A 10999-nucleotide genomic window follows, 5' to 3' on the forward strand; every position below is an offset into this window, starting at 1 on the left:
CGCACGGTGTTGCATTACAAAGTAGGCCCCACAGCTGACGTGGCAAGTAGGCCCCACAACCGACGTGGGAAATGGGACCCACAACTGACATGGCAAATTCTGACATGGCACGTGGGACCTAGTGCTGATGTGGCATGCGGGACCCCTGCTTACATGGCATGTGGGACCAAGTGCTGACGTGGCACCCGGGGGGTCGCACACTGACGTGGCCCTGGTGGGTCCCACTGCTAGTGTGTCCTTTTACTCAAATGCAACACTTTTGGTGTTGCCTTTACTTGCTAATATTGTTGCATTATGCCTAAAAGGCAATACTTTCTGGTGTTGCATTAAATGGTCCAAAGTGTTGCCTTATATGTCAAAGGCAACGCCCGCAGATGTAACACCCCTTTTACGTTGCCTTTTTGAAAAGTTGGACTAATAAAACACCATAATAGCCTGTAGCAACAATAAAAAAATGTTACATATGAGCATTTATGGCGTAGTGGTGGCACAATTATGATACACCAAATGACAGATTCATAGGCGCCACATTGGCATGCCATGTAGGTGACACGTGTATTATTAAGGCCATGTAAGCTCATGACAAGTAAGCAGATTATTAGTTATTCATGTGGGGTCCATAAATTATTAGCTACCAATTAATATATGTGTAGGTAAATAGACTTTCTCCACTAACCTTTACCTACCAATCACAACCAATACTATATTGGTAAGTAAATATCTTTACTTACTAATATTATACTTTTACCTACATTTAGAATTGGTAGATAAAAGCCAAATTTCTTGTAGTGGCCACCAGATAGCAGGACAGGTGATCCCAAGATTTTGGGAGCAAAGTGCAGGATGACTCCAAAGTTCTCCAACGAGAACACCTGTTGAATGTAAGAACAGTGCTCCCAGAGCTCACACCAATATTAAACCCCGCAATCCTAACGAGGACACCGTTGAATAAAGGAGGAGGCCTTCAATCATGAGGCATACCCCTGGAGGCCTTCAAACTTTTCACGGATATCCCCCTCCTTGACCGACTCAAGGAGGGAACTCTTCAAAAAGTACCTACAACAAATACGTTAGTAAAAATAATCCTCCATTGTTCCTTCCATGCTTTTCTCATCCTGAAGTGAGGACAAACCCAACCATCCCAGGGAATCCAAAATCATGCATCTTCTAAGGCCAGGATGCTTCCTCCCCTCGTGCAATGCACACATTCTCCCTTGCATTATGATTTAAACATATAAATAGCTCATACCCTGCATTTCATCTAATGAGAACTTCATCCTTCCTCAGGGTGCGTCCTCACTCTACGGGGTACACCCACTTCCACCTGCATCACAATCTTACTTTCAAACGGCCCATATCACGCGTTTCACTAAACCCAGGTGCGTCCTCCATCTAGGGCGTGTCCACCCCTAATACCTTGCGGCCAAAAACCTACTACTCTATCTTTTCCCCCCTGTTATGGATTAAAAACTAATATATATATAATTGCTATATTTATTACTAAGGAACGTGAGCTCAAGGCCTTTAATGGCTGCTCTCGTGTTTCGTAGCTTAACTCTGCCTTTACGAGATGCCTACGTATCTTTGTGAATTAGAGAATCAAGCCAAAAAACGTAGTTCTGATCTGTGGGGTGAGGCCCCTTATATAGATATGGGAGTCCTTGAATTGGACTTGGTATAGGAGACTTGGTGGTTAAGTCTCCGAAGTAGGATGAACTTAGGAGTCCTAGGAAGTAGGAAGCTGATTCCTTATCCTATGAGGTTCCTTGGAGGTCAATCTACAAGGATTTATATCCCCACTAGGACTTATCTTAATAGCTTTTTTTCTCCCTTATTAATTAATTATGAAATTAATAAATAATCAGGGTTTTGGGCCGTCTTTGTTCCATCAGGCCTGATCTGGTCCATCAGGCCTGATCAACATGTTAACCTTCCTGGTCTGAATATCATACATCTTCTTATTGGGCCTAGCAGCCCACACCTTGTATAATCAATGTAATATTTAATTACACAATCGGGATTTATTTATCCCTATCATTTGCCCCCCAACTTTTGGGAAACAGAGACTAGGTTTCACAGAAGTTAAGTTCATCTGTTCCCTTACAGGGTATCATTTTTGCGTAAAGTGTGGAGCGACCTACACATTTACAACGATTTACTTTTATTCCTTTTATTCAGGAATTATCTTAATTTTCAGGAATTTTTCCCTTAATTCTGGGATTTTTCCTTAATTTCCAGGAATTCTTCCCTTAATTCTGGGATTTTTCCTTTATTTTTCTGGATTTTTCCCTTAATTTCTGGGATTTATCCTTAATTTTCTGAATTTTTTCCTTAATTTCTGGGATTTATCCTTAATTTTCTGGATTTATTCCTTAGTTTTCTGGATTTATTCCTTATTTTTCTGGATTTATTCCTTATTTTTGAAAATATTAACATTTTCATAAAATACTTTAAGGAATTTCCTTTATTTTCTGTAATTTTCCAGAAATATTCCTCTTTTTCTTCCACCTTTTTCCTCTTTTCTTTTCCTTTCTTTTTTTATACAGATTTCGACCACGATCCTGGTCGAATTATCCTTCATTCAGCCCTAGTCGAAGGCATTTCAAGGAGGATGGGTTCGAGCAAGAATCCTGGTCGAATTTCGGCCAGGATTTTTCCTATATTTTTTGTATACTTCGAGCAGGATTTTTCGACCACGATTCCATTTCGGTCAGGATTCTGTTGTGAATATGTTGTGTACTTGATGATCACTTAAACAAAATGTCTAAGTAGATTTTACTTAGTGAAATTATGTAGCTCTCGACGGATAAGAATTATAGTCCTGACGGATGATTAACTTATTATCCATCGAGTGAGTAGCTTATGTAATAATAAGTTTGTAGCACAGTGATGTATGCACCTTTGTATAGAATCTGTAGTAGCATATAAGTCATGTTGACTTTAACTAGATATGCAGAATAGGTTGATTAATTGTACATAAGCAATATCTTGTAATTCTGTATAAGTGAAATGAAGTCAGGTGCCAAAATAGCTACCGACGGATGATTAACAAAGCCTTCGACGGATGATCAAATGACTATCAACGGATGTTTAACATAGCAGTCGACGGATGATCAATCCTGTCATCGACGGATGATCTGAAAGTCGACGGATGATCATATCAAGAATTCAAACATCAGTTGAACAGTAAAAGCTCACACACAGCCGTCGAGTTGGATACAAACACACTGTGAAAGCCCATTAACTGGGTAATAGAGGACGAAAAGCAGCAAAGATCAAGACTGTTAGATTTTATATTTGTTCAGTCTTTTTGACTTTGTAATCTTGGTAATATATAAACCAAGAGAGTAGCAAATAGAAAAATGACCGAGATAGCTGAGAAACACAAAAATAGTGAAATCTTTGTAAGCATAATCTTTAGCATTTCCTGTATTCTCAGTAGTTCCATTTTGTAAGCAGCTGTGAGCATTTCTGCACACAGAGTCCTCTCGATATATTATATATATATATATATATATATATCTGGTGGAATTGTTTAAATCCACCAGAAAGTTTTTTAAAGACTCTTGTTTTTAATTACTTGTGTTTTGATTCATTCAAGTTTACATTCCGCATTGTGCTAATCAAAACAAATATATCTATAATCGAGTTGAACATTTTTATTTCAAGAAAAAGGTTCAAGAATTCCATTCAACCCCCCTTCTGTAATTCTTGCTATATTGTTAAGGGACTAACAATTGGTATCAGAGCAAGCTCTTAATCTACAAAGAGTTTAAAGATCAAAACAATTCAGCAAGATGAACAGAAAGATGTTGGAGTCAAGATTCCTTTTCTTGATAAAGATAATTACCATCATTGGAAGGTAAAGATGCATCTTCATATGCTTTCTCAAGATGAGGCCTATGTGGACTGCATAGAAAGAGGCCCTCATGTTCCAATGAGAGCTGCAACAGGAAATGAGCCATCTGTTCCAAAGCCAAGGTATGAATGGTCTGATCCTGACATTGAACAAGTCAGGAAAGATAAAAAGGCCATGAACATTATGTTCACTGGTGTGGATGCAGACATGTTTGATAACATCATCAACTGCAAGACTGCCAAGGAAGTTTGGGACACAATACAGATAATCTGTGATGGTACTGAGCAAGTAAGATAAAATAAAATGCAGCTCCTGATTCAGCAATATGAGCATTTTCACAATGAGGAAAGTGAATCACTCACTAACATTTTTAGTAGATTCCAAAAACTACTAAATGCTCTTAAGTTGCATGGAAAAGTCTATCAGATTAAAGACTCCAATCTGAAATTTCTCAGATCTCTTCCAAAGGAATGGAAACCAATGATAGTCTCATTGAGAAACTCACAAGATTATAGGGAGTTTACTTTGGAAAGACTGTATGGCATTCTGAAGACCTATGAGCTTGAGATAGAGTAGGATGAAAGAATGGAGAGAGGAAAGAAGATAGGAGGATCCATTGCACTAGTTGCTGATCTGGAAAAGGAGAAGGAAGTGAAGATGGAAGCTGTGGAATGAACTTCAAAGGTCTGTGAAAGCAAGGGTAAGGGGCTAGCTGCAGAAAATGAAGATTCATTGAGCCAAGATGATATGGAGGACATTGATGAGCACCTAGCATTCCTTTCAAGAAGATTTGCCAAGCTCAAGTTCAAGAAGAACTTTGGAGCTGCCAAGCCAAATAGAAACATGGTGGATAAATCAAAATTCAAGTGTTTCAAATGTGGCTTGGCAGGGCATTTTGCAAATGAGTGTAGAAAGTCAGATTCCAGTAAGAAAAGATTTGAGTCTGTAGATTACAAGCAAAAATACTTTGATCTACTCAAACAAAAGGAAAGGGCTTTTATTACACAAGAGAATGACTGGGCAGCTGATGGCTTGGATGAAGATGAAGATGTCAGCTATGTCAATCTAGCCCTAATGGCCAAGTCTGATGAAACAGAGACAAGTTCCTCAAGCAATCAGGTAATCACTACAAACCTTGCACATTTATCTAAAGCTGAGTGTAATGATACCATAAATGACATGTCTACAGAATTGTATCATTTGCGTGTTACACTTAAGTCCCTCACTAAAGAAAATGGTAAAATCAAAGAAAACAACTTGTTTTTGAGTGAGAGGAATTATGTGCTTGAGTCTCAGTTTGTTGAGTTTAAGAAACTAAAAATTGAGTGTAGGATTGCCAAGGAGGAATTAACTGAGTCCTTGAAAAAGGAAGAAATTTTAAAGAAGCAGCTCGATCGTGAACAAGAGGTGATTAAAGCATGGAAAACATCCAGAGATGTTCATGCTCAAATCACCAAGGTTCAAGGAATTGAGTCCTTTTGTGATGAAGCCTGGAAAAAGAATAAGGAGAAACTAGAACCTATTTTGGTAGATGGGTTGCTAACAGATGTAGACTCGACGGATGATGAGGACTATCCGTCGGATAACAAAAAGTGTTATCCGTCGAATGATAAAAATCCTCATCCGTCGACTATAAGCAAACCCATCAGCAAAGCCAAATTAACCAAGCTAAATGATAAGTATGGGTCTGTTTCCAAGAATTTTGTTTCAGGAGAATCAAGTCAAGCTAAGAAAGGGAAAAAGGGTAATGTCGGTCACATGACTGTCAAACAGTTAAGTGACAGACTTGAGAAAATAGAGGTAAAAACAGAGACTAAAAAGAAAAACAATAGGAATGGTAAAGTAGGGATTAACAAACACAATAACTACATACCTGATAAATATGCTCCTAGAAAGATATGTGTCAGGTGTGGTAGTGTAAATCATTTGTCTATTAATTGCAAATCTCCCATGTCTGTTCAACCTCAATTTCCTAACATAAATGCCATGCCTCCCATGCCTGTTAATGCTATGCCTACACAAAATATGAATGTACAGTTTGCTAATATGCCATTTGCACCTATTCCATATTATGCTGCATACAATATGCCTCAAATGCCATTTAGCATGCCTTACTGGAATAACATGTTTGCACCAAGCATGCCATTTCCTGTTAGCCATAATATGCATGATAATTCTGTTGCATCTAGTGGTTTCAAAGGCCCAACCCAAATGACTAAGGAAGAATATGAAATTCCTAAGTCAAATGAGTTAAAACCTAAGAAACAGAAGAAGAAAGCTAACAAGGCAGGACCCAAGGAAACTTGGGTACCAAAATCAACTTGATTTGATTTTAATGTGTGCAGGGAAACAGAAAGAATCTTTGGTACTTGGATAGTGGTTGTTCAAGACACATGACTGGTGATTCTACCCTGCTCACAGAGTTTGAAGAGAGAGCTGGCCCAAGTATCACTTTTGGAGATGACAGCAAAGGTTACACTGTGGGATATGGCTTGATTTCAAAGGACAATGTCATCATTGAAGAGGTTGCCTTAGTGGATGGTCTCAGACACAATCTGTTGAGTATCAGCCAGCTTTGTGATAAAGGCAACTCAGTAACCTTCAACAAAGAAGCCTGTGTTGTGACCAATAATCAAAACAACAAAGTGGTTATCACTGGTGTGAGAAGAGGAAATGTGTATCTAGCTGACTTCAACTCAACTAAAGCAGAATATGTAACTTGTCTTCTCAGCAAAGCAAGTCAAGATGAAAGTTGGCTATGGCACAAGAAGCTATCTCATTTAAACTTCAAGACTATGAATGAGCTGGTAAGGAAAGAGCTAGTTAGAGGCATTCCTCTAGTGGAGTTTACAAAGGATGGATTGTGTGATGCCTGCCAAAAAAGGAAGCAGATTAAAGCATCATTCAGGAAGAAACTTGATTCAGCAATTGAAGAGCCTCTGCAACTGCTTCACATGGATTTGTTTGGACCAGTCAATGTATTGTCAATTTCTAAGAAAAGATTTTGCCTAGTAATTGTAGATGATTTCTCAAAGTTCTCTTGGACATATTTCCTAAAGTCTAAAGATGAAGCTAGTGAAATCATCATCAATCACATAAGGCAAGTTAACAATCATCCTGATTTCAAAGTTAGAAGAATCAGGAGTGACAATGGAACTGAGTTCAAGAACTATGTCATGAGAGCATTTTGTGAGGAAAATGGGATCTTGTATGAGTTTTCAGCAGCAAGGACTCCATAACAGAATGGAGTAGTGGAAAGAAAGAATAGATCTCTTATTGAAGCTGCAAGGACAATGCTTGAAGAATCAAAATTACCAACATATTTCTGGGCTGAAGCTGTAAACACTGCATGCTACACTCAGAACATCTCTCTGATTAACCAAGCAAGATGCATGACACCTTATCAATTGTTCAAGAACAAGAAGCCAACTCTAAACTTTCTTCATGTCTTTGGTTGTAAATGCTATATTCTGAGAAATCAAACTGATCAAAATTGGAAGTTTGATGCTAAAGCAGATGAAGGAATTTTTGTTGGATATGCTGTTGGTAAAGCATATAGAGTCTACAATCTAAGAACCAACATTGTTGTTGAATATATACATATTGTGTTTGATGATAAAAAGATTGAAGGACTAAAAGATGGAGATTACCATGAGAGCCTCAAATTCGACAATGTTGAGATGGTCAGTGATGAAAGTGATGATGAGAGTGATCAAGAAATAGTGTCTTAGGATAATGCAGACAAATCTACCACAAATGAAGCACAAAACTCAACATCCGTCGAGTTACATAATGCTTCATCCATCGAAAGGCAATATGTATTATCCGTCGGAAGATAACCTGCCTCATCCGTCGGTACTCAAAATTCACCATTCGTCGGGTTATCAAAAGGAGCAGAAAGTCAAGGCAGATCACCCATAGAAACTACCCCTATCTCAAATCAAAGATCCACAAACTCAGGGGGAGTTTCTAGCAATCAAAACTCAATCACACATCAAGACAACATTGAGGTCTCTTCATCTAGGGCTAATCTACCTCAACCAAGGAAATGGAAAAAAGATCACCCCTTTGAACTGATTATTGGTGATGTTTCTTCCAGAGTTCAAACCAGGAGAGCAACTCAAGAAAAATGTCTATACAGCAGATTTCTGTCAAAGGAAGAACCAAAGAAGGTAGAAGAAGCCTTGTTAGATCCTGATTGGATTTTAGCTATGCAGGAGGAGCTACACCAATTTGAAAGGAATAAAGTATGGAAGCTGGTACCCAAGCCTAAAGGAAAGAATCCAATAGACACCAAATGGGTATCCAGAAACAAGATGGATGAAAATGGCATAGTAGTAAGGAACAAAGCAAGATTGGTTGCTAAAGGCTATTGCCAGCAAGAAGGAATAGATTTTGATGAAACATTTGCTCATATTGCAAGACTTGAAGCCATCAGAATCTTCTTAGCCTATGCAGCCCATGCCAATTTCAAGGTCTATCAAATGGATGTCAAAAGTGTCTTTCTGAATGGAGATTTGGAGGAAGAAGTGTATGTTAGTCAACCTCCTGGCTTTGAAGATCCAAATTTTCCAGAGTATGTCTATTATCTACTGAAAACACTTTATGGACTGAAGCAAGCACCTAGAGCCTGGTATGACTCTTTATCAAAGTTCCTTTTGGAAAATCACTTCACAAGAGGTACTGTAGATAAAACTTTATTTTTCAGAAATGTTAATGGCTCTAGCATACTTGTTCAAATTTATGTAGATGATATTATTTTTGGATCTACAGATGAGAAACTTTGTAAAAAGTTTGCCAAACTGATGCAAAGTAAGTATGAAATGAGTATGATGGGAGAACTAACTTACTTTCTTGGTTTACAAGTTAAGCAGGTCAGTGATGGAATATTCATTAGTCAAACTAAATATATTTTTGACCTTTTAAAGAAGTTTGATCTAATGGATTGCACATCTGCAAAAACTCCCATGGCTACTGCAACTAAGCTTGAACTAAACACTACTGAAAAGTCTGTGGATATTTCAAGCTATAGAGGCATGGTTGGCTCACTTCTATACTTAACAGCTAGTAGGCCAGACATAATATTTGCTACATGTTTGTGTGCTAGATTTCAGGCTGATCCTAGAGAGTCTCACTTGATAGCTATTAAGAGAATTTTCAGATATCTCAAATGAACACCAAAACTTGGCATTTGGTATCCTAGAGATTCTGGTTTTGATCTAACTGGTTATTCAGATGCAGATTATGCAGGTTGCAGAATTGATAGAAAAAGCACAACAGGAACCTGTCAATTTTTAGGAGACAAGCTTGTGTCCTGGTTCAGTAAAAAGCAAAATTCAGTTTCTAACTCTACAGCTGAAGCTGAATATATTGCTGCTGGCAGTTGCTGTGCACAGATTTTATGGATGAAAAATCAATTGCTAGACTATGGTTTGCAAGTTGAAAGGACTCCTATTTTCTGTGACAACACAAGTACAATTGCCATTACTGAAAATCCAGTGCAACATTCAAGGACAAAGCACATAGACATCAAGTACCATTTCATAAGGGAACATGTAATGAATGGTACTGTAGAGATACATTTTGTTCCAAGTGAGAAGCAACTTGCAGATATTTTTACCAAGCCACTGGATGAATCCACCTTTTCTAGGTTGGTAAGTGAGTTAGGTATGCTTAATTACTCTTGAATTTATCTGAATTATTTTGCAAGTTGAAAAGTAGCCAGAAATTTAGCTGATTTTTAGTCTTGAATGAAATTTTGGCTAAGTCAAAATTTGCATTTCGACGGATGACCATTATCCATTGGGTTGAGTCATCCGTCGATATACAAATTGTAAATAATAAAATCAATTATTTTTCTGGAATCTTTTAAAACTCGACGGATAACAGTTTATCCTCATCCGTCAAAGTGTCTAAATCTTAACCGTTAATTCCCTGAACATTATCCATCGAGTATACTTACAGTTTGTAAGCATTACACGACGGATAATGGGTGGAATTTTTATAGTTTATTTTAAAACGGCTAATTTAGGCAATTTCTATTGGATAATTTACTTCTCTTTATTATTTTTATCCGTTGTTTTTGTGCAAAGTATAAAAGCTTATTTCATTCTAATTATTTTTCTTTTATCATTCTCAAATTCAACTGTGTTTATTTCATTCTCTCTCAAGCAAAAATCCTCTTTCTCTTCAAGCGTTTCTTCTCTAACAATGGCACCCGTAGTAAAGATCATGTCACATACTGGGTTCATCTATGAGAAGAACAACTTCACTGATTTGGTCAATAAGGGTATTCAGCAATCAGAGGACTATCACAAGATGATGGACTTCGTGAAGAACTGTAAGTTAAGTTTTGCCATGCTGGAATCACCCACAATTTATTGTGAAGTTGTTGAGGAGATGTGGACAACAGCAATCTACAACTCTACTGACAAAACCATCACTCTGACCATCAAAGGTAATGAATTCTGTATCAATAGTGATGTGATAAAAGCATGTTTCAAGATTCCTGATGATAATGTAACTTTACCACACACTGACACTGATTTGATCAATATGCTTAATTTCATGCATTATGCACTTCCTACTAATAAGCTAAGTGAGATTAGAAGACTAGGTCTTAGGAAGGAATGGAGTTATTTGTGTGATGTTGTAACTAAAGTCTTCTCTGGAAAAATCAGTAATTTTGATTCTATGAACATTTCCATGCTTAACATGCTAAACATGCTAGTTACAGACAAATTTTACAATTTCAGTGACCTTGTGGTGTATGAGTTAGGTTTTAAACTAGGTGACTCAGCCAAAAGAGGAAAGAATGTTTACTATGCAAGATTTTTTATGCTTTTGGCTAATCATCTTTGTCAAGAGATTGTACTTGAGAACCCAGACAACAAATTGGCTTGTTGGGTTCAAGAGAGAAGAATCATTGCAGACTTGAACAGAGCCAACCATCACAGGGATGTGCCAATGTTCAATTTTCCTGTAATGTTGACACCTCAGGTAAGTGAGGTAAGTTCATCCATACCCTCAACTATTCCAATCTCCTCTATTTCTTTGACTTCAGGCATAGCTATGGCAACTGTGACAATGACCTAACAGTTGCCTACCAAAGCTGCCAAAACAACTGCAATTTCCAAATCC

Source organism: Apium graveolens, chromosome 4, assembly GCF_009905375.1.
Source record: "Apium graveolens cultivar Ventura chromosome 4, ASM990537v1, whole genome shotgun sequence".
Lineage (NCBI taxonomy): Eukaryota > Viridiplantae > Streptophyta > Magnoliopsida > Apiales > Apiaceae > Apium > Apium graveolens.